This window comes from Leuresthes tenuis, unplaced genomic scaffold, assembly GCF_036924035.1.
Source record: "Leuresthes tenuis unplaced genomic scaffold, fLeuTen1.0.hap1 SCAF_18, whole genome shotgun sequence".
In the NCBI taxonomy this organism is placed as follows: domain Eukaryota; kingdom Metazoa; phylum Chordata; class Actinopteri; order Atheriniformes; family Atherinopsidae; genus Leuresthes; species Leuresthes tenuis.
This window is the reverse complement of record NW_027325372.1, coordinates 28,985,048-29,004,856: the sequence shown is the minus strand read 5'-3', so window position 1 is coordinate 29,004,856 and position 19,809 is coordinate 28,985,048. Positions and strand designations below refer to the sequence as shown.

The 19,809-nt window shown below is 42.1% G+C and overlaps 5 non-coding genes across 5 annotated transcripts; 1 reads left to right on the top strand and 4 right to left on the bottom strand.

Moving 5' to 3' along the window:
* Positions 1-8,573: 8,573 nt before the first annotated feature.
* LOC140275777 (U5 spliceosomal RNA) lies at positions 8,574-8,687 on the top strand. The gene has a single exon (XR_011908493.1). It is a non-coding gene; the product is annotated as a U5 spliceosomal RNA (small nuclear RNA).
* Positions 8,688-11,936: 3,249 nt separating this feature from the next.
* Positions 11,937-12,120, bottom strand: LOC140276081 (U2 spliceosomal RNA). Its single transcript, XR_011908768.1, has one exon. It is a non-coding gene; the product is annotated as a U2 spliceosomal RNA (small nuclear RNA).
* A 308-nt stretch (positions 12,121-12,428) lies between these two features.
* On the bottom strand, positions 12,429-12,542 carry LOC140276311 (U5 spliceosomal RNA). The gene has a single exon (XR_011908916.1). It is a non-coding gene; the product is annotated as a U5 spliceosomal RNA (small nuclear RNA).
* Positions 12,543-18,970: 6,428 nt separating this feature from the next.
* Positions 18,971-19,154, bottom strand: LOC140276080 (U2 spliceosomal RNA). The gene has a single exon (XR_011908767.1). It is a non-coding gene; the product is annotated as a U2 spliceosomal RNA (small nuclear RNA).
* A 308-nt stretch (positions 19,155-19,462) lies between these two features.
* On the bottom strand, positions 19,463-19,576 carry LOC140275758 (U5 spliceosomal RNA). Its single transcript, XR_011908476.1, has one exon. It is a non-coding gene; the product is annotated as a U5 spliceosomal RNA (small nuclear RNA).
* Between the last annotated feature and the right edge of the window lie 233 nt (positions 19,577-19,809).

The window sequence follows — 19,809 nt, the reverse complement described above, 5'->3', positions numbered from 1 at the left end:
TAAAAAGAAGTTAAGAAAAGGTTTGAATATCCAACCAAACATAATCAAAAGCGGGAGCAGAGCTGTTCGACTGCAAGTAGGTGTGAATGTCAGATCATAATTTGCAAAAAGCTGATGAGAAAGGGTGAGAATGCCCGACTATACATCATCAAATGCGGGAGCGGAGTTGTTCGGCTGTGAGTAGGTGTGAATCTCCGACCATAATTGCTGAAAAATGTGTTAGAAAAGGTAAGAATGCCGGTCCATACATCATCAAAAGCGAGAGAGGTTGTGTTCGGCTGCAAGTAGGTGTGAATGTCCAGCCATAATTACTCACAAACGGGTAAGAAAAGGTAGTATTGCCAGACCATATATGATCAAAACAGGGAGCGGAGGTGGTTCAGCTGCAAGAAGGTTTGAATTTCAAACTAAATTTCAAATATATTAACAAAAGCGGGAGGAGAGGTCTTCGGATGAAAGTGGTTGAAAATTTCCAACCATAATGTATAAAATGCGGTGAAAAAAAAAGGTGTGATAGAACACTAAAAGGTGGAGCGGAAGTGTTCGGCTGCAAGAAGGTGTGAATGTCCGACTATATTTGGTGAAAAGCAGGTGAAGCAAGGTCTGAATGCCCAACCTTACATCATCAAAAGCGAGATCAGAGGTGTTTGGCTGCAAGAAGGCCATAGTTTGCCAAAAGCGGGTAAGGTGCGAATGTCCGACTAAATATCAACAAAATTTGGGGCGGAGGTTTTCGGATGCAAGTGGGTGTGAATATCCCACCATACAAGTATGGTGGAGAGGAAGCTGTGAATAGCCGACCATAGTTTGGAAAAAGCGGGTAAGAAAAGGTTTGAATGCCCGAACATACACCATCAAAAGAGGGAGCGGAGGTGTTCCGCTGTACGAAGGTGTGAATGTCCGACCATACTTGGTAAAAAGCGGGTAAGAAAAGGTTAAAATACCCGACTGTACACAATCAATAGCGGGAGCGGATGTGTTCGGCTACAAGAAGGTGTGACAGTCCGACCATGGTTTGTAAAAAGCGGGTAAGAAAAGGTGCGAATGTCCGACAATGTATGATCAAAAGAGAGAGCGGAGGTTTTCGGATACACTAAGGTTTAAATGTCCTACCATAGTTTGTAAATAGCGGGTAAGAAAAGGTTCGAATGCCCGACTATACACCATAAAAAGCGGGAGCGGAGGTGTTCCGCTGTAAGACGGTGTGAATGTCCGACCATAGTTGGTAAAAAGCGGGTAAGAAAAGGTTAAAATACCCGACTGTACACAATCAATAGCGGGAGCGGAGTTGTTCGGCTACAAGAAGGTGTGAAAGTCCGACCATGGTTTGTAAAAAGCAGTTAAGAAAAGGTGCGAATATCCAACCAAACATAATCAAAAGCGGGAGCAGAGCAGTTCGACTGCAAGTAGGTGTGAATGTCCAGCCATAATTACTCACAAACGGGGGAAGAAAAGGTAGTATTGCCAGACCATACATGATCAAAACAGGGAGCGGAGGTTCAGCTGCAAGGTGTGAATGTCTGACTATAGTTTGTAAAAAGCAGGTAAGACAAGGTGCGAATGCCCAACAATGTATGATCAAAAGAGAGAGCGGAGGTGTTCGGCTGCAAGGTCTGAATGTCCAACCATAATTTGTAAAAACCGGGTAAGAAAAGGCTCGAAAGCCCGACTATACATCATCAAAAGCGGGAGCGGAGGTGTTCAGCTGCAAGAAGGTGTGAATGTTCGACTAAAGTTTGTAAAAAGCTGGTAAGACAAGGAGCGATGTCCCGACATTGTATGATCAAAAGCGGGAGCGGAGGTGTCCAGCTGTGAGTAGGTGTGAATGTCCGACCATAATTGCTGAAAAATGTGTTAGAAAAGGTAAGAATACTGGACCATACATCATCAAAAGCGGGAGAGATGGTGTTCGGCTGCAAGAAGGTGTGAAAGTCCGACAATGGTTTTTAAAAAGCGGGTAAAAAAAGGTTCGAATGCCCGAATATACATCATCAAAAGCGGGAGCGGAGGTGTTCGGATGCAAGAAGGTGTGAACGTCCGACCAAAGTTTGTAAAAACCAGTGAAAAGCGAGAGAAAGCATTTCGTGAGTTCTGCATGATTTGGGATTTTGCTTATAAAATGCATTACTTCACTCAAACTATGTTAAAACTGATTAGTCCTTCATATTTACAATGTCTAGAAATATTTAAACAAAAAACAACGTTGTACTTTGCAGTAAAAGAAAGAGCAAATCTAAAGTTTCAGGAATCCGAGTATAAGCCTGCTTTCATGAGTTCTGCACGATTTCGGATTTTGCTATAAAATGAATTGCTTTGCTCAAACCAAGTTAAAACTGCTTTGTCCTTCCATATTCATCAATGTCTAGATCGACTTCAACAAAGAAAAACATTGGACTTTGCAGTAGAAGAAGTTGAAATCCATCTACACATTGATAAATATGAAGGACAAAGCAGTTCCCACTTGCCCATAAGAAAATAAGCTTATTCTCGGATTCCTGATCCTTCAGTGTTGCTCTTTCTTCTACTGCAAAATCCAATGTTGTTCTTTGTTGAAGTCGATCTAGACATTGATAAATATGAAGGAAAAAGCAGTTTTAACTTGGTTTGAGTGAATGAATTCATTTTATACATAAAATCCGAAATCGTGCAGAACACATGAAAATAAGCTTATTCTCGGATTCCTAAAACTTTTGATTTGCTCTTTCTTTTATTGCAAAGTACAACGTTGTTTTTTTGTTTAAATCTATCGAGACATTGATAAATATGAAGGTAAAAGCCGTTTTAACATAGTTTGAGTGAAGGAATTAATTTTATAGATAAAATCCCAAATCATGCAGAACTCCTCAAAAGGGAGGTATGGCTTAATCACAAGTGTGGCTCTTTCTCATTCAGGGTAATATGAGGAAGTTTATGCTTGAAATATATGTAGAAATGGGTACATATGAAGGACAAAGCAGTGTTAACTTAGTTTGCGTGAAGAAATTCATTTTATACATAAAATCCGAAATCGTGCAGAACTCATGAAAATAAGCTTATTCTCGGATTCCTAAAACTTTTGATTTGCACTTTCTTTTACTGCAAAGTACAACGTTGTTTTTTGTTGAAATCTATCTAGACATTGATAAATACCAGCCGAAACTCTGCTGCCGCTTTTGATAATTTATGGTTGGGCATTCTTACCTTTTCTTACCCGCTTTTTACAAATTATGATCTTACATTCACACCTACTTGCAGTCGAACACCTTCTCATCCACTTATGATCATGTGCGGTTGGGCTTTCGCACCTTTTCTTACCCATTTTTCAGTAATTATGGGTGGACATTCAGACCTTCTTGCAGCCGAAAACCTCCGCTCCTCTTTTGATCGTACATTGTCGGGCATTCACACCTTGTCTTACCCGCTTTTAACAAACTTTAGTCGGACATTCAAACCTTCTTGCAGCTGAACCACCTCCGCTCCCTGTTTTGATCATATATGGTCTGGCAATAGTACCTTTTCTTACCCGTTTGTGAGTAATTATGGCTGGACATTCACACCTTCTTGCAGCCGAACACAACCTCTCCCGCTTTTGATGATATATGGTCCGGCATTCTTACCTTTTCTAACACATTTTTCAGCAATTATGGTCGGACATTCACACCTACTCACAGACGAACACCTCCGCTCCCACATTTGATAGTGTATAGTCGGGCATTCACACCCTTTCTCATCAGCTTTTTGCAAATTATGATCTGATATTCACACCTACTTGCAGTCGAACAGCTCTGCTCCCGCTTTTGATTATGTTTGGTTGGATATTCGAACATTTTCTTAATGCTTTTTACAAACTTTGGTCGGATGTTCACACCGTCTTGCAGCCGAACACCTCCGCTTCCGCTTTTGATGGTGTATAGTCGGGCATTCGAGCCATTTCTTACCCACCTATTACTTACTATGGTTGGACATTCAAACCTTCTTGTATCCGAAAACCTCCGCTCTCTCTTTTGATCATACATTGTCGGACATTCGCACCTTTTCTTACCCGCTTTTTACAAACCATGGTCGGACTTTCACACCTTCTTGTAGCCGAACACATCCGCTCCCGCTATTGATTGTGTACAGTCGGGTATTTTAACCTTTTCTTACCCGCTTTTTACCAACTATTTTTGGACATTCACACCGTCTTACAGCGGAAACCCTCCGCTCCCTCTTTTGATGGTGTATGTTCGGGCATTCAAACCTTTTCTTACCCGCATTTTACGAACTATGGTCAGACATTCACACCTTCGTACAGCGGAACACCTCCGATCCCTCTTTTGATGGTGTATGTTCGGGTATTCAAACCTTTTCTTACCCGCTTTTTCCAAACTATGGTCGGCTATTCACAGCTTCCTCTCCACCATACTTGTATGGTTGGATATTCACACCCACTTGCATCCGAAGACCTCTGCCCCAAATTTTGTTGATATTTAGTCGGACATTCGCACCTTACCCGCTTTTGGCAAACTATGGCCTTCTTGCAGCCAAACACCTCTGATCTCGCTTTTGATGATGTAAGGTTGGGCATTCAGACCTTGCTTCACCTGCTTTTCACCAAATATAGTCGGACATTGACACCTTCTTGCAGCCGAACACTTCCGCTCCACCTTTTAGTGTTCTATCACACCTTTTTTTCACCGCATTTTATACATTATGGTCAGAAATTTTCAACCACTCTCATCCGAAGACCTCTCCTCCCGCTTTCTTTAATATATTTTAACTTTAGTCGGACATTCAAACCTTCTTGCAGCTGAACCATCTCCGCTCCCTGTTTTGATCATATATGGTCTGGCAATACTACCTTTTCTTACCCGTTTGTGAGTAATTATGGCTGGACATTCACACCTACTTGCAGCCGAACACAACCTCTCTCGCTTTTGATGATGTATGGACCGGCATTCTTACCTTTTCTAACACATTTTTCAGCAATTATGGTCGGAGATTCACACCTACTCACAGCCGAACAACTCCGCTCCCGCATTTGATGGTGTATAGTCGGGCATTCTCACCCTTTCTCATCAGCTTTTTGCAAATTATGATCTGACATTCACACCTACTTGCAGTCGAACTGCTCTGCTTCCGCTTTTGATTATGTATGGTTGGATATTCGAACCTTTTCTTAACTGCTTTTTACAAACTTTGGTTGGACGTTCACACCTTCTTGTAGCCGAACACATGCACTCCTGCTTTTGATGATGTATGGTTGGGCATTCGCACCTTTTTTTTACCCATTTTTCAGGGATTATGGGTGGACATTCACACCTTCTTGCAGCTGAACACCTCCTCTCCCACTTATGATCATGTGTGGTTTAATTTTCGAAAATTTTCTTTCATGTTTTCTAGCAATTATTGATGGACATTTAGACCTTTTTGCAGCTGAACACCACCTCTCCCGATTTTGATGATGTATGGACCGGCATTTTTACCTTTTCTAACACATTTTTCAGCAATTATGGTTGGAGATTCACACCTACTCACAGCCGAACAACTCCGCTACCGCATTTGATGGTGTATAGTCGGGCATTCTCACCCTTTTTCATCAGCTTTTTGCAAATTATGATCTGACATTCACACCTACTTCCAGTCGAACAGCTCTGCTCCCGCTTTTGATTATGTTTGGTTAGATATTCGAACCTTTTCTTAACTGCTTTTTACAAACTTTGGTCGGACGTTCACAATATCTTGCAGCCGAACACCTCCGCTTCCGCTTTTGATGGTGTATATTCGGGCATACGAACCTTTTCTTACCCGCTTTTTACAAACCAAGGTCGGACTTTCACACCTTCTCTTAGCTGAACAACTCCGCTCCCTCTTTTGATTGTGTACAGTCGGGTAATTTAACCTTTTCTTACCCGCTTTTTACCATCTATGGTCGGACATTCACACCGTCTTACAGCGGAACACCTCCGCTCCCTCTTTTGATGATGTATGGTTAGGCATTCGCACCTTTTCTTACCCATTTTTCAGTAATTATGGGTAGACATTCACACCTTCTTGCAGCTGAACACCTCCTCTCCCGCTTATGATCATGTGCAGTTTGATATTCCAAAATTTTCTTTCATGTTTTCTAGCAATTATTGATGGACATTCAGACCGTCTTGCAGCTGAACACCTCCGCTCCCACTTTTGATGGTGTATAGTCGGGCTTTCGAGCCTTTTCTTCCCCGGTTTTTACAAATTATGGTTGGACATTCAGACCTTCTTGCAGCCGAAAACCTCCACTCCCTCTTTTGATCATACATTGTCGGGCATTCGCACCTTTTCTTACCCGCTTTTTACAAACCATGGTCGGACTTTCACACCTTTTAGTAGCCGAACAACTCCGCTCCCGCTATTGATTGTGTACAGTCGGGTATTTTAACCTTTTCTTACCCGCTTTTTACCAACTATGGTTGGACATTCACACCTTCTTACAGCAGAACACCTCCGCTCCCTGTTTTGATTATGTATGGTTTGACATTCGCACCTTCTCTCACCCGCCTTTTACTATGGTCGGCCATTCACAGCTTCCTCTCCACCATACTTGTATGGTGGGATATTCACACCCACTTGCATCCGAAGACCTCCGCCCCCACTTTTGTTGATATTTAGTCAGTCTTTCGCACCTTACCCGCTTTCTGCAAACTATGGCCTTCTTGCAGCCAAACACCTCTGATCTCGCTTTTGAAGATGTAAGGTTGGGCATTCAGACCTTGCTTCACCTGCTTTTCACCAAATATAGTCGGACATCCACACCTTCTTGCAGCCGAACACTTCCGCTTTTAGTGTTCTATGAGGCATTCACATATTTTTTTTCACCGTATTTTATAGATTATGGTTGGAAATTCTCACCCACTCTCATCCGAAGACCTCTCCTCCCGCTTTTGTTAATATATAGTCGGGCATTCGAACCTTTTCTTACCCGCTTTTTACAAATTATGGTCGAACATTCACACCTACTTGCAGCTGAATACTTCCGCTCCACCTTTTAGGTATGTATGGTTGGCATTTGCACCTCTTTTTATACTGATTGCTGAAGATTAAGTTGTTCTTTCTCAAACTACAAATTTTTTTTAATTGTTGAAACTCTATTTGAAGTGGATAAATAAGGAGGACAAACAGTTTTAAGTCAGGCTGATAGAAGGAATTAATTTTATAGCAAAATCTGTATTTCGTCATATGTCGAGAGATGCTTATTGCTGAAGAAGTTCTTTCTCATTCTACAAAGTACAACGTTGTTTATCGTTGAAACTTGATTAGACATGAATAAATATGAAGGACAAAGCAGTCTTAACTTGGTTTGAGTTAATGAATTCGTTTTATAGGAGAATCCGAATTCGTGCATAACTCATAAAATAGAGCTTATTTTCGGATTCCTGAAGAATGAGTCTGGTTCTTTCTCATAATACAAAGTTTGTTGTTTATTGTTGAAACTTCATCAGAAGTGAAGAAATAAATGAATGCCTATCAACAAATGTGGGATCTAAACTCTAGTGCTTCCTCTAAAATAATTTCCTTTCTCAATTTAGAAATGTGTGTGTGTAAGTCACAACACCCGTGACACCAAAACGGCTTTCTTTTCTCTACACTCTGCACTATGAGCACACACACCAAATCAGAAAGGCTTTTTTTCTCTCTTTTCTACATTATGGACTGTGGGGACACAAAACCGCTCTCTCTCTTTTTTTTTTTTTATCGTGTGCCAGGGCGTTGTCTCACTTATTAGATTATGCTTAAGATACGAATGGGTTTATCAGTCACATCAGAATCCATACATACTGATCCTCCCGTAATAAAATGGTCGGATCTTATCAAACACACTTTGTTTCTTGTGACAATCAAGTCAGCGAAACAGCGTATACACGTCAAGACACTGAATCAAGTTTGCCACAAGAACTCATAAGTTTGGCATTAGTGATCTATTATCAATAAGGATACTTCTACAACTACTATCAAAGTATATCCGGACTCTTTATGTTGTCAGTTGCTATATATGAATAAGTGGGTAGCTACTGACAAGCATTAAGCATGTCACACAGCCCAAACATATAACATTTCAGGACACACCACACAGTTAACAACCACAGTGAAGCGTGTCAAAGCCCAAACATGTAACATTCAACAGGACACTTGCACAACACATTCAAATCAAACAGTCAGAACACATACAAGAACATATACCCCAGCCGGCATTGCTCCCTGCCTATTTTCGTACAGCACACTATGTGTGCGCACACCTTTATTCACAAACTCTTCAACTTATACTCTTTTACCGAAGCTGCTACAGCTCGATTGGCCGAATACCCTTTGATCCTATTTCGGTGAATTTGACATCTGCCTTACATATAACAGATTAGCGGTTTAGCAGTTTTAATTTAGTTTGAGTGAAGGAATTCATTTTATAGCAAAATCCGAAATCGTGAAGAACTCATGAAAGTAAGCTTATTCTCGGATTCCTGAAACTTTAGATTTGCTCTTTCTTTTACTGCAAAGTACAACGTTGTTTTTTTTGTTTAAATCTTTCTAGACATGGTAAATATTAAGGACAAAGCAGTTTTCACATAGTTTGAGTGAAGGAATTCTGGTTTCTCTTCATAACGTACAAGTCTTTCGCCTTTTACTAAAGATTTCTGTGGAGAGCAGCACTAATGAGTTGTTTCTATTTTTGGCAGGCTTTACCTTTGCGGGTGAAGCCCTTTCTGTCTGTGCAAAAGAAATCTTCTTACTGTGCAGAGTGACTTCTCTGAGTAGAGTCGCCTTACTTGTTGCGACTGTGCCGATGTTCGAAGCTGGAGTGCAAAGTTGTTGCTTGAATGGTGCTTGCTGGAGCATGCGGGAGTGCAAAGTTATACCATTTAAAAGGGCTGAAGAGTGCTCAGTGCAGCGGGTGGGCGACACTCTGGCCACCTTGAAAACCGAGGTTACATCCACTACCAGGGGCAGCCCAAGTTCTGCCGCAAGTGTGGTGAGCATGGGCACCTGGTTGAGGCTTGTACCAAGGTGTTATGTGGGAAGAGCAGAGAAATTGGGCAAACTTTTGGAGAGTGTCCAAATGGCAGGAAATGTAATCTCTGTGGAGAATTAAATCACCTCTTCAGAGATTGCCCTAAATCTTTTGCCAACAAATTAAAGACGGTAAAGCCACAGTCAAGCCAACAAAGAGAAGGACCAAAGGTGGCAGTTGGTGAACAAAGTGAAGAGGTTGACCCAATAAATTCAAACTTCCCGCCAAAAGCTTGGATTGGAAGTGAGGAGCAAAAAGGGGAGGGGCCTGTAGAGGCCTCACCACTCAGTGTTGAAGTCTGTGAGAATTCACAGGCAGAGGGTGGAGCTACGCTAAATGAGGAGGAAGAGCAGAGAGGTGAGTCTAGTGAAGATACTCACCTCCCCGAAGGTCAACAGCCGAAGAGGACGGCATCTGAGCCTCTGATTCCCCAGTGGTATCAGAGAAAGGGGGAAGGGTTAGGTCCCTTTCAGACAGTTCTTCAGTGGAATAACCTAGAGTCTTCCCCTCCGACTCACCAAATGAGGTCTCCTTTTTAACTTCAGCTCTGCAATCAACCCCCAGGGACTCAAAGTTAAATGCAACATTGCGTCAGAGGCCAACACCGAGAGTCCGAAAAGGAAATATAGATCACCCTACTCACTTTTCACCTAAAGAAATGAAGGAAGAGCTAGTTTCCCAAGAAATAACCTGTGTGTTATAATTTGTTTTGATAACTTAGAAAAACGAAAATGACATACCTACTTTCCTTTATGCTTTTAATGGTTCTCACCTTCTCAACACTAAATGTGAGAAGTGTGAAATCAAAGACAAGAGCCCAGAGTATTTTATCCTTCTTAGACTCCATAAAATCAGATGTGTTTTTAATACAAGAATGTGGACTACCTTTTTTAAAAAACCATAGACAATGGGAGGAAATGTGGCCCCATTTATCGATATGGAGTGGCTCAAATCAAAATAAAAATGATGGTGTGGCCATTCTAATTAAAAATCCGCATGTTCTGGTGAAAGGTAGCACAGTGGTGAGAGACGGACGGGCACTTTTAGCACACTTGAATTTTATGGGGCAAGACTTTAACCTCTTAAATATTTATGGTTTCAATGGAAAAAATGAAAGGTATGACCTTTTAGAAGATATACAGCTTTACATGCTAGGGCAAGTACCTTTAGTTGTAGGAGGGGATTTTAACTGTATCTTGAGCAGGAAAGATAGAAAAAGAGCAGGGGTAGATTTTAAAGTGGATAAGACTTCGATTTTACTTCAGGGCATATGCAGGGATTTTAAGCTTACTGACTGTTTTAAAACCATGCATCCCAGAGAGGAGGGCTTCACCTGGTTTAGTCATGATGGCACCAGAGCTTCTCGCATTGATTATTTCTTTACTAGAGATTGCCCACCCACTGATGTTAGATTAACCCCTGTTTTCTTTTCAGACCACCTTATGCTCTCCTGCACCCTTTCACCCCCTTCTGGTGTGACGGTAGGAAGTGGTCTGTGGAATCTCAACTGTTCCCTGTTGGAGGATGAAATCATAGTCAGTCAGTACAGGGAATGTTATAAAGAGTGGCAGACCCTTCAAGACCTCTACGAAACACATGCACAATGGTGGGAAATGGTGAAGGAAACGACCCAGACTTTTTTTAAACAGCAAGGTAAACGTAAAAAAAGGAAAGAGAATAGATGTATGATGGGACTACATAAACGCTTACAGCGCTACTTTAAACTAAATCAGTGTGGCATAGACTTTAAAGAAGAAATCAAAGATGTCAAAAAGGAAATGTCAGTTTTAGCAGAAATAAAGAGTAAAGGAATTTTTGTAAGAAGCAGGGAGCAGGAAATTGAGGAAGGTGAAAAAGAAAGAAAGTTATAAATAAATAATAATAAATTCAAAATCTAAAAAGAGAAGATGGGTTTTTAACAAAATCCACACAAGAGATGATTGAAACTGTACATACCTTTTATAGTAACATGTACAAAGAGAAACCAGTGCACTTGGAAACATCGGCAGAAATCTTAAAATTCGTTGACAAAACCGTAAAAGAGAATGCACACTTGACACAGAATTTTACTGCTTTAGAGTTAAAAAAATGCCTAACAGGTTTTAAGAGAAGTCGAGCTCCGGGTTTAGATGGGCTTCCTGCAGAATTCTATCTGACCTATTGGGACCTTTTATCATCAGACATTTTAGATGTTTTTAAAGATTTTGAAAAACTCGACCGACTGCCTGACAGTTTTAGAGTGGGAATAGTGACTCTACTTTATAAAAAAAAATGATAAGACTGACCTAAAGAATTGGAGGCCCATCACACTTTTAAACTTTGACTGTAAACTTTTTAGCAAGGTTTTAGAGACACGGATGTCCTCTGTTTTAGAGGAGGTAATTCACCCAGACCAAGCTTGTGCCATCTCAGGGAGACAACTCACCGACAGCCTCGTACTGATTCGAGACATCATTGATTACGCTAGAGACAGAAACACCCGGCTTGTCATCTTAAATTTAGACTTTGAAAAAGCATTTGATCGGGTCTCGCATCAATATCTCTTTCAGGTGTTGCAGCCATCGAAAAGGGCCCGATTGTTCCTACTTGGTGAGCTTTGCTTGGTTGAGACGCTTGCCCCCCCCCCCCTGCTCCTCGGCTGACCAAGTAGAAACAATCTATTCGATGGCTGCCTTGTCTTTTACTCTGTGCAAAAGACAAGGCAGCCACAAACACCACGGGAACACCGTATTGAGGCTTTGTTCTGACCACTCATTCGGTGTCGCGTTTCTTTCAAGCAATTCTCCCGGTTAGCCCGCACTCGGCTCGCTCCCAGAGCCGTGTTAAAGTCCACTTCGCATTCACTCTCTTTTCTCAGCAGATTAAAAGAAAGTTTCATCTTGGGCTCCCTGAAACTTCCATCCTGCACCGCTGTTTGCTTTTTCACAAGAGCAGAGGAGAGCGCACCGTTCCCAGCGGCACTGCAGTACCGGGTCGAGGCTTGGAGTGAACGGAGCAAGCTTCTTTTTCAACTCCTATTCTTAAAAATCCATTTAATATGTTGTCCTCGTATAGAGGACATATTAAACTGATAAGAACAGATACTACACTTGATCTTAGCCAAAAGGCCGAGAAGCGATAACTGTCCACTGTTTCAGGTCCGAGGGCCCTTGCTGGCACAATGCGCACTTGTAGCAGTGTTCTTTTTATGGCCATAGGTGGCCAGAGTGTCACGTTGCACCTCCGCCCACCCGCTGCACTGAGCACTCTTCAGCCCTTTTAAATGGTATAACTTTGCACTCCCGCATGCTCCAGCAAGCACCATTCAAGCAACAACTTTGCACTCCAGCTTCGAACATCGGCACAGTCGCAACAAGTAAGGCGACTCTACCCAGAGAAGTCACTCTGCAAAGTAGCAAGATTTATTTTGCACAGACAGAAAGGGCTTCAACCGCAAAGGTAAAGCCTGCCAATAATAGAAACAACTCATTAGTGCTGCTCTCCACGGAAGTCTTTAGTAAAAGGCGAAAGACTTGTATGTTATGAAGAGAAACCAGAGTACGATTATCCGTCACTGCGGGAGCAGGGCATCAGGCTAGTTGGTATAGCCACCTTCCCCATGGTGAGCTTTGCTTGGTTGAGACGCTTGCCCCCCCCCCCCCTTGCTCCTCGGCTGACCAAGTAGGAACAATCGGGCCCTATTCGATGGCTGCCTTGTCTTTTACTCTATGCAAAAGACAAGGCAGCAACAAAAACACCACGAGAATCCCGTATTGAGGCTTTGTTCTGACCGCTCATTCGGTGTCGCGTTTCTTTCAAGCAATTCTCCCGGTTAGCCGACACTCGGCTCGCTCCCATAGCCGTGTTAAAGTCTACTTCGCATTCACTCTCTTTTCTCAGCAGACTCTTCGGATTTTATCTATAAAATGAATTCCTTCACTCAAACTATGTTAAAACTGCTTTGTCGTTCATATTTACCATGTCTAGAAAGATTTAAACAAAAAAAACAACGTTGTACTTTGCAGTAAAAGAAAGAGCAAATCTAAAGTTTCAGGAATCCGAGAATAAGCTTACTTTCATGAGGGCTTCACGATTTCGGATTTTGCTATAAAATGAATTCCTTCAGTCAAACTAAATTAAAACTGCTAAACCGCTAATCTGTTACATGTAAGGCAGATGTCAAATTCACCGAAATAGGATCTAAGGGTATTCGGCCAATCGAGCTGTAGCAGCTTCGGTAAAAGAGTATAAGTTGAAGAATTTGTGAATAAAGGTGTGCGCACACATAGTGAGCTGTAGGAAAATAGGCAGGGAGCAATGCCGGCTGGGGTATATGTTCTTGTATGTTGTCTGACTGTTTGATTTGAATGTGTTGTGTAAGTGTCCTGTTGAATGTTTGGGCTTTGACACTTCACTGTGGTTGTTAACTGTGTGGTGTGTCCTGAAATGTTATATGTTTGGGCTGTGTGACATGCTTATTGCTTGTCAGTAGCTACCCACTTATTCATATATAGCAACTGACAACATAAGAAGTCTGGACATACTTTGATAGTAGTTGTAGAAGTATCCTTATTGATAATAGATAAACTAATTCATAGTGATAGAACAGTAGATGAACAGGTGCCTGCACATGTCTCACGAAAATAAAATTGGTGTATGATTGCTGACGGCAGAGCAATACTGCCAAACTTATGAGTTCTTGTGGCAAACTTGATTCAGTGTCTTGACGTGTATACGCTGTTTCGCTGACTTGATTGTCACAAGAAACATAGTGTGTTTGATAAGATCCGACCATTTTATTACGGGAGGATCAGTATGTATGGATTCTGATGTGACTGATAAACCCAGTCGTATCTTAAGCATAATCTAATACGTGAGACAACGCCCTGGCACACAATAAAAAAAAAAAGAGAGAGCGGTTTTGTGTCCCCACAGTCCATAATGTAGAAAAGAGAGAAAAAAGCCTTTCTGATTTGGTGTGTGTGCTCATAGTGCAGAGTGTAGAGGAAAGAGAGAAAAGAAAGACGTTTTGGTGTCACGGGTGTTGTGACTTACACACACACATTTCTGAATTGAGAAAAGAAATTATTTTAGAGGAAGCAGTAGAGTTTAGATCCCACATTTGTTGATAGGCATTCATTTATTTCTTCACTTCTGATGAAGTTTCAACAATAAACAACAAACTTTGTATTATGAGAAAGAACCAGACTCATTCTTCAGGAATCCGAAAATAAGCACGAATTCGGATTCTCCTATAAAACGAATTAATTAACTCAAACCAAGTTAAGACTGCTTTGTCCTTCATATTTATTCATGTCTAATCAAGTTTCAACGATAAACAACGTTGTACTTTGTAGAATGAGAAAGAACTTCTTCAGCAATAAGCATCTCTCGACATATGACGAAATACAGATTTTGCTATAAAATTAATTTCTTCTATCAGCGTGACTTAAAACTGTTTGTCCTCCTTATTTATTAGTTTCAACAATTAAAAAAAAATTGTAGTTTGAGAAAGAACAACTTAATCTTCAGCAATAAGTATAAAAAGAGGGTAACAAAAGGTGCAAATGCCAACCATACATCACTAAAAGGTGGAGCGGAAGTATTCAGCTGCAAGTAGGTGTGAATGTTCGACCATAATTTGTAAAAAGTGGGTAAGAAAAGGTTCGAATGCCCGACTAAATATTAACAAAAGCGGGAGGAGAGGTCTTCGGATGAGAGTGGGTGAGAATTTCCTACCATACAAGTATGGTGGAGAGGAAGCTGTGATTGGCCGACAATAGTAAAAAGCAGGTGAGAAAAGGTGCGAATGTCAAAACATACATGATCAAAACAGGGAGCGGAGGTGTTTGGCTGCGACAAGGTGTGAATGTCCACCCATAATTAATGAAAAACGGGCAACAAGTAGGTTCGAATGCCCAACCATACATCATCAAAAGCAGGAGTGGATGTGTTCGGCTTCAAGAAGGTATGAATGTCCATCAATAATTGCTATAAAACATGAAAGAAAATTTTCGAATATCAAACCGCACATAATCATAAGCGGGAGAGGAGGTGTTCCGCTGCAAGAAGGTGTGAATATCCACCCATAATTACTGAAAAATGGGTAAGAAAAGGTGCGAATGCCCAACCATACATCATCAAAAGCAGGAGTGGATGTGTTCGGCTACAAGAAGGTTTGAATGTCCGACCATAGTTTGTAAAAAGCGGGTAAGAACAGGTTTGTATGCCCGACTGTACACAATCAAAAGAGGGAGCGGAGTTGTTCAGCTACAAGAAGGTGTGAAAGTCCGACCATGGTTTGTAAAAAGCGGGTAAGAACAGGTTCGTATGCCCGAATATACACCATCAAATGCGGGAGCGGAGGTGTTCGGCTGTGAGTAGGTGTGAATCTCCAACCATAATTGCTGAAAAATGTGTTAGAAAAGGTAAGAATGCCGGTCCATACATCATCAAAAGCGGGAGAGGTGGTGTTCGGCTGCAAGTAGGTGTGAATGTCCAGCCATAATTACTCACAAATGGGTAAGAAAAGGTAGTATTGCCAGACCATACATGATCAAAACAGGGAGCGGAGGTGGTTAAGCTGCAAGAAGGTGTTAATGTCCGACTAAGGTTTGTAAAAAGCGGGTAAGAAAAGGTGCGAATGCCCGACAATGTATGATCAAAAGAGGGAGCGGAGGTTTTCGGCTGAAAGAAGGTCTGAATGTCCAACCATAATTTTTGGCAGGCTTTACCTTTGCGGGTGAAGCCCTTTCTGTCTGTGCAAAAGAAATCTTCTTACTGTGCAGAGTGACTTCTCTGAGTAGAGTCGCCTTACTTGTTGCGACTGTGCCGATGTTCGAAGCTGGAGTGCAAAGTTGTTGCTTGAATGGTGCTTGCTGGAGCATGCGGGAGTGCAAAGTTATACCATTTAAAAGGGCTGAAGAGTGCTCAGTGCAGCGGGTGGGCGACACTCTGGCCACCTTGAAAACCGAGGTTACATCCACTACCAGGGGCAGCCCAAGTTCTGCCGCAAGTGTGGTGAGCATGGGCACCTGGTTGAGGCTTGTACCAAGGTGTTATGTGGGAAGAGCAGAGAAATTGGGCAAACTTTTGGAGAGTGTCCAAATGGCAGGAAATGTAATCTCTGTGGAGAATTAAATCACCTCTTCAGAGATTGCCCTAAATCTTTTGCCAACAAATTAAAGACGGTAAAGCCACAGTCAAGCCAACAAAGAGAAGGACCAAAGGTGGCAGTTGGTGAACAAAGTGAAGAGGTTGACCCAATAAATTCAAACTTCCCGCCAAAAGCTTGGATTGGAAGTGAGGAGCAAAAAGGGGAGGGGCCTGTAGAGGCCTCACCACTCAGTGTTGAAGTCTGTGAGAATTCACAGGCAGAGGGTGGAGCTACGCTAAATGAGGAGGAAGAGCAGACAGGTGAGTCTAGTGAAGATACTCACCTCCCCGAAGGTCAACAGCCGAAGAGGACGGCATCTGAGCCTCTGATTCCCCAGTGGTATCAGAGAAGAGGGGAAGGGTTAGGTCCCTTTCAGACAGTTCTTCAGTGGAAGAACCTAGAGTCTTCCCCTCCGACTCACCAAATGAGGTCTCCTTTTTAACTTCAGCTCTGCAATCAACCCCCAGGGACTCAAAGTTAAATGCAACATTGCGTCAGAGGCCAACACCGAGAGTCCGAAAAGGAAATATAGATCACCCTACTCACTTTTCACCTAAAGAAATGAAGGAAGAGCTAGTTTCCCAAGAAATAACCTGTGTGTAATTTGTTTTGATAACTTAGAAAAACGAAAATGACATACCTACTTTCCTTTATGCTTTTAATGGTTCTCACCTTCTCAACACTAAATGTGAGAAGTGTGAAATCAAAGACAAGAGCCCAGAGTATTTTATCCTTCTTAGACTCCATAAAATCAGATGTGTTTTTAATACAAGAATGTGGACTACCTTTTTTAAAAAACCATAGACAATGGGAGGAAATGTGGCCCCATTTATCGATATGGAGTGGCTCAAATCAAAATAAAAATGATGGTGTGGCAATTCTAATTAAAAATCCGCATGTTCTGGTGAAAGGTAGCACAGTGGTGAGAGACGGACGGGCACTTTTAGCACACTTGAATTTTATGGGGCAAGACTTTAACCTCTTAAATATTTATGGTTTCAATGGAAAAAATGAAAGGTATGACCTTTTAGAAGATATACAGCTTTACATGCTAGGGCAAGTACCTTTAGTTGTAGGAGGGGATTTTAACTGTATCTTGAGCAGGAAAGATAGAAAAAGAGCAGGGGTAGATTTTAAAGTGGATAAGACTTCGATTTTACTTCAGGGCATATGCAGGGATTTTAAGCTTACTGACTGTTTTAAAACCATGCATCCCAGAGAGGAGGGCTTCACCTGGTTTAGTCATGATGGCACCAGAGCTTCTCGCATTGATTATTTCTTTACTAGAGATTGCCCACCCACTGATGTTAGATTAACCCCTGTTTTCTTTTCAGACCACCTTATGCTCTCCTGCACCCTTTCACCCCCTTCTGGTGTGACGGTAGGAAGTGGTCTGTGGAAACTCAACTGTTCCCTGTTGGAGGATGAAATCATAGTCAGTCAGTACAGGGAATGTTATAAAGAGTGGCAGACCCTTCAAGACCTCTACGAAACACATGCACAATGGTGGGAAATGGTGAAGGAAACGACCCAGACTTTTTTTAAACAGCAAGGTAAACGTAAAAAAAGGAAAGAGAATAGATGTATGATGGGACTACATAAACGCTTACAGCGCTACTTTAAACTAAATCAGTGTGGCATAGACTTTAAAGAAGAAATCAAAGATGTCAAAAAGGAAATGTCAGTTTTAGCAGAAATAAAGAGTAAAGGAATTTTTGTAAGAAGCAGGGAGCAGGAAATTGAGGAAGGTGAAAAAGAAAGAAAGTTATAAATAAAAAGGAGTGTATTCAAAATCTAAAAAGAGAAGATGGGTTTTTAACAAAATCCACACAAGAGATGATTGAAACTGTACATACCTTTTATAGTAACATGTACAAAGAGAAACCAGTGCACTTGGAAACATCGGCAGAAATCTTAAAATTCGTTGACAAAACCGTAAAAGAGAATGCACACTTGACACAGAATTTTACTGCTTTAGAGTTAAAAAAATGCCTAACAGGTTTTAAGAGAAGTCGAGCTCCGGGTTTAGATGGGCTTCCTGCAGAATTCTATCTGACCTATTGGGACCTTTTATCATCAGACATTTTAGATGTTTTTAAAGATTTTGAAAAACTCGACCGACTGCCTGACAGTTTTAGAGTGGGAATAGTGACTCTACTTTATAAAAAAAAATGATAAGACTGACCTAAAGAATTGGAGGCCCATCACACTTTTAAACTTTGACTGTAAACTTTTTAGCAAGGTTTTAGCGACACGGATGTCCTCTGTTTTAGAGGAGGTAATTCACCCAGACCAAGCTTGTGCCATCTCAGGGAGACAACTCACCGACAGCCTCGTACTGATTCGAGACATCATTGATTACGCTAGAGACAGAAACACCCGGCTTGTCATCTTAAATTTAGACTTTGAAAAAGCATTTGATCGGGTCTCGCATCAATATCTCTTTCAGGTGTTGCAGCCATCGAAAAGGGCCCGATTGTTCCTACTTGGTGAGCTTTGCTTGGTTGAGACGCTTGCCCCCCCCCCCTGCTCCTCGGCTGACCAAGTAGAAACAATCTATTCGATGGCTGCCTTGTCTTTTACTCTGTGCAAAAGACAAGGCAGCCACAAACACCACGGGAACACCGTATTGAGGCTTTGTTCTGACCACTCATTCGGTGTCGCGTTTCTTTCAAGCAATTCTCCCGGTTAGCCCGCACTCGGCTTGCTCCCAGAGCCGTGTTAAAGTCCACTTCGCATTCACTCTTTTTTCTCAGCAGATTAAAAGAAAGTTTCATCTTGGGCTCCCTGAAACTTCCATCCTGCACCGCTGTTTGCTTTTTCACAAGAGCAGAGGAGAGCGCACCGTTCCCAGCGGCACTGCAGTACCGGGTCGAGGCTTGGAGTGAACGGAGCAAGCTTCTTTTTCAACTCCTATTCTTAAAAATCCATTTAATATGTTGTCCTCGTATAGAGGACATATTAAACTGATAAGAACAGATACTACACTTGATCTTAGCCAAAAGGCCGAGAAGCGATAACTGTCCACTGTTTCAGGTCCGAGGGCCCTTGCTGGCACAATGCGCACTTGTAGCAGTGTTCTTTTTATGGCCATAGGTGGCCAGAGTGTCACGTTGCACCTCCGCCCACCCGCTGCACTGAGCACTCTTCAGCCCTTTTAAATGGTATAACTTTGCACTCCCGCATGCTCCAGCAAGCACCATTCAAGCAACAACTTTGCACTCCAGCTTCGAACATCGGCACAGTCGCAACAAGTAAGGCGACTCTACTCAGAGAAGTCACTCTGCAAAGTAGCAAGATTTTTTTTGCACAGACAGAAAGGGCTTCACCCGCAAAGGTAAAGCCTGTCAATAATAGAAACAACTCATTAGTGCTGCTCTCCACGGAAGTCTTTAGTAAAAGGCGAAAGACTTGTATGTTATGAAGAGAAACCAGAGTACGATTATCCGTCACTGCGGGAGCAGGGCATCAGGCTAGTTGGTATAGCCACCTTCCCCATGGTGAGCTTTGCTTGGTTGAGACGCTTGCCCCCCCCCCCCCTTGCTCCTCGGCTGACCAAGTAGGAACAATCGGGCCCTATTCGATGGCTGCCTTGTCTTTTACTCTATGCAAAAGACAAGGCAGCAACAAAAACACCACGAGAATCCCGTATTGAGGCTTTGTTCTGACCGCT